Source organism: Neoarius graeffei, chromosome 13 (genome assembly GCF_027579695.1).
Source record: "Neoarius graeffei isolate fNeoGra1 chromosome 13, fNeoGra1.pri, whole genome shotgun sequence".
In the NCBI taxonomy this organism is placed as follows: Eukaryota; Metazoa; Chordata; class Actinopteri; order Siluriformes; family Ariidae; genus Neoarius; species Neoarius graeffei.
In genome coordinates, this window is record NC_083581.1 from 16,717,950 (window position 1) to 16,721,563 (window position 3,614).

Genomic DNA, 3,614 nt, shown 5'->3' on the forward strand with positions numbered 1-3,614 from the left:
GTGCATGCGGGTGTGTCCAGGACCCTGCCTTTCGCCCGTAGTCAGCTGGGATAGGCTCCAGCTTGCCTGCGACCCTGTAGAAGGATAAAGCGGCTAGAGATAATGAGATGAGATGAGATGATTCGTTGTGCCTTCTTAAGGTGTACAACGCTTGCTCATCAAATATGACTTACCTAACCTGTCAGCCTGACAAACACATTTTCACACAAGCTGTGAGACTGCATCTGTGCTACTCAAAACATTTACGCCTACATTTAACAATAGGAATTAGCATGCATCAATTGTTGTAGCAGTGTTAAAGGTGAAACATACATCTTGCTGATGCGCTGGGACACATCATCAGTGATTTAACCTGGGGTCACTGGGTGTTTCGGGTCTTTCAACATCAGACACCCTCACCCAGGCGACCCGACCGGAGGTGATCAGACTCCGGCCTGTATCCCAGCAGCATTCGTCCACGGATCAGCCCTCTTGATCCAAAGCCATCTTGTGGCTCTTTCTGTGGCTTCAGTTGCAGACCTGATGGCCTTCCTCTTTGCCTCACCAGTAAGGCCCAGCATGGTGAGGACTTTGCAGAGGGACCGCCCTGCAAATCCTCAGCATCCAACCTCCAGGGGTTCGCAGTAGGTCTTCCAGCCTTGGCTCCTGCACTCCTCCACCAGCTCCTGGTACTTGGCACGCTTCCTCTCATTTGCCTCCTCCATGCGTTCTTCCCAGGGAACTGTGAGTTCCAGAATGATCAATTGTTTGGTGGCATCTGAAACAATGATCATGTCTGGTCGGAGCCGTGTTGATGTTATTCTAGCTGGGATCTTCAGCTGTTTGCCCAGATCCACTTCCAGCTGCCAGTCCGCGGCAGTGGTGAGGAGGCCTGACCTGGCCCCTGCTTGGATGGTGGGCTTCTCTCCGGCTTTGTGGAACCTAATGGACTTAGGCTTGCTGTGGCCCTTGGTGGTGTTAATGGCCTTGGCTATGCTCTCAGCAATCGCTTTCAGCACTTGGTCATGGCGCCAGTGATAACGCCCCTTTCCAAGGGCTTTTGGGCAGCTGCTGAGGAGGTGTTCCAGGGATCCCCGTCCTGGACACTGGGGACAGAATGGTGTCTCTGCTTTGCCCCAGACATGAAGGTTGGATGGACTAGGTAGGGCATCATAAACAGCCTGGACTAGGAACCTGATGTTAAGGGAGTCTGCTCTCCAGATGTTGGGCCAGGTTATCTTCCGTTGCAGAATGTTCTCCCATTTAGTCCATGCTCCTTGTTGTCCCATTCCCGCCATCCTGCTGGCTCGTTCTTCCTCCACGCCTGACCGCACTTCCTCCTGAATGAGGTGTTGCCGCTCTTTTCCTTGGGCCTTGCCCACCCTGGTTGATGGGAAATAGCCAATGCCTGTGCATCCTGAGGCTATGGACCTGACCAGTACCTTCTGCCTCAGTCGCGACTCTGCCACTTCCAGAGCCTCGTCAGCCCTCCATTTCCAGCCTGTCCGCAACTGGATGCCAGCCGCCGCCACCTTCTCATCCCTGGATTCCCTGTACTGCAGGGCTTCCCGAGTTCTGGTCACCATGAATTCTTCAGTGAGTCCACTGAACGGAAGCTGCAAGGTGTTACTCCTGCCATACAGGGCAGCACTGCTCAGGCTTCGGGGTAGGCCAAGCCATCTTCGCAAGTAACTGCTGATCTTTCTCTCCATGGCCTCTACAGTTGTGATGGGTACTGCGTACACTAGCAGAGGCCACAGGATGCGGGGCAGGATGGAATGTTGGAAAATCCAGGCCTTGAATCTCCCTGGCAGGCCAGATCTGTCGACACATCTCAACCAGCCCTCAAGCTCCTTGCTGGTTCTCTGGATGGATGTGGAGTCTTTGAGGCTGCAGTCAAAGAACTTCCCAAGGCTCTTGACTGGCTGCTCTGTGATGGACAGGATGGTGGCTCCAGCCAGAGAGAAGCAGTACCTGTCTGTCACCTTCCCCTTCTTGAGCACCAGAGACCTTGATTTTACAGGTTTAAAACTCATCCTTACCCATGTGATGAGCTTCTCTAGTCCTTGGAGAATCCATCTGCTGCCTGGGACAGATGTGGTGGTGACAGTTAGGTCATCCATGAATGCTCTTATAGGGGGCTGGCGCACTCCAGATTTTGTCAGGGGTCCCCTACACTCAACCTCTGCTGACTTGACGATCATGTTCATGGAGAGTGCGAACAAGATGGCTGAGATTGTGCAGCCTGTTATTATGCCCTTCTCAAGTCGATGCCAGTCTGATGTGCCTGATCCAGCGGTGACTCTTAGCCTGAAGTTGTTGTAATAGTCCAGGATAAGGTCAACGACTTTGGTGGGAACATGATGTTGCAGGAGGACACGCTCAACAAGTTTGTGAGGTATGGAGCCGTACGCATTGGCTAGGTCCAGCCACATTACGGACAAGTCTCCTTTCCCTTCACGAGCCTCTCTGATGAGTTGCATCACCACTCCTGTGTGTTCAAGGCAACCAGGCACTCCAGGAATCCCACCCTTCTGAACAGAGGTGTCAATATAACTGCTCTTCAGAAGGAACTCTGTTAGTCGTCATGATAAGACGCTGAAGAAAATCTTGCCTTCAATGCTTAACAGTGAGATCGTCCTAAACTGACTGATGTCCTTTGAGTTCTCTTCCTTTGGGATCCACACACCCTCTGCACATCTCCATTGCCCTGCGACTTGACCCCTCCGCCCAATCACCCTCAACAGCTTCCACAGGTGTCGAAGTAGTTGTGGACAGCGTTTGTACACAGAGTATGGGACACCGCTGGGGCCTGGGGCTGATGCTGTTCTGGCTCCTTTCACGACCTCCTGTATTTCAGCCCAGCTGGGCTCCCTCATTACAAACTCCACTGCTGGCGCTTGCGGGCTAATGAGGGCCCTCTGTGGTCCAAGCTCCTGGTCCCTCTCTGGGTCGCTGAGGGTGTTGTGCAAAAAGGTGTTCGTCTCCGCCATTGAGCACATGAGGTTGCCACTCCGCTTGTCCCCCAGCAGATTCTTGGTGAAGGTGAAGGGGTTGGAGATGAACACAGCATGCTTCCTTGCTCTCTCCTTTCTACGCCTTCGGTGCCCTTCTGCACGATGCAGCATCATGAGCTTCTTCCTCAAGATGTTGCGAAGCTCAGCAAGGGGTTGCTTTTCCTCTTCAGCTGCCACCTTATACTGCTTCCTGAGGCTCCGGAGTTCTTGGTGTAAGTTGTGGATCTGAGTAGCCCTGCAGTTCAGTGTGTATTTGGTCCTGGGGGTCTTGCTCTCACTGAGGCCAAACCTCTCTGCTGCGTAGCTGACTATGATGGCTGTCATGGTCTCGAGGCGTCTGTCCACTTCTCCCTTGGCGGTGGTCTCCAAGATCTGGCTTACGTCTGTGTCAAACTGTGCCCATGCTGCCTGGTTGTTGGATGAAGGCCACTTAATCCGCTTCTGATGGGATGTCCTGCAGGGGTTCCGAGGCTCTACTGCTTGGAGGGGCTGGGCACTGTGGGGTGCTTCCTGGCCGGGCTCCTCCTGCGTCTCACCAGGACCAAGTCCTGTGCGCTGCAGTGTGTTCCCCTGGTCCCTATACTTCATCCTGGCCAGATGCATCTTGAGGCCACGCAA

The 3,614-nt window shown here is 53.6% G+C and overlaps 1 pseudogene; it reads right to left on the minus strand.

The window, feature by feature from the left end:
• Positions 1–422: 422 nt before the first annotated feature.
• On the minus strand, positions 423–3,335 carry LOC132895871 (uncharacterized; annotated as a pseudogene).
• Between the last annotated feature and the right edge of the window lie 279 nt (positions 3,336–3,614).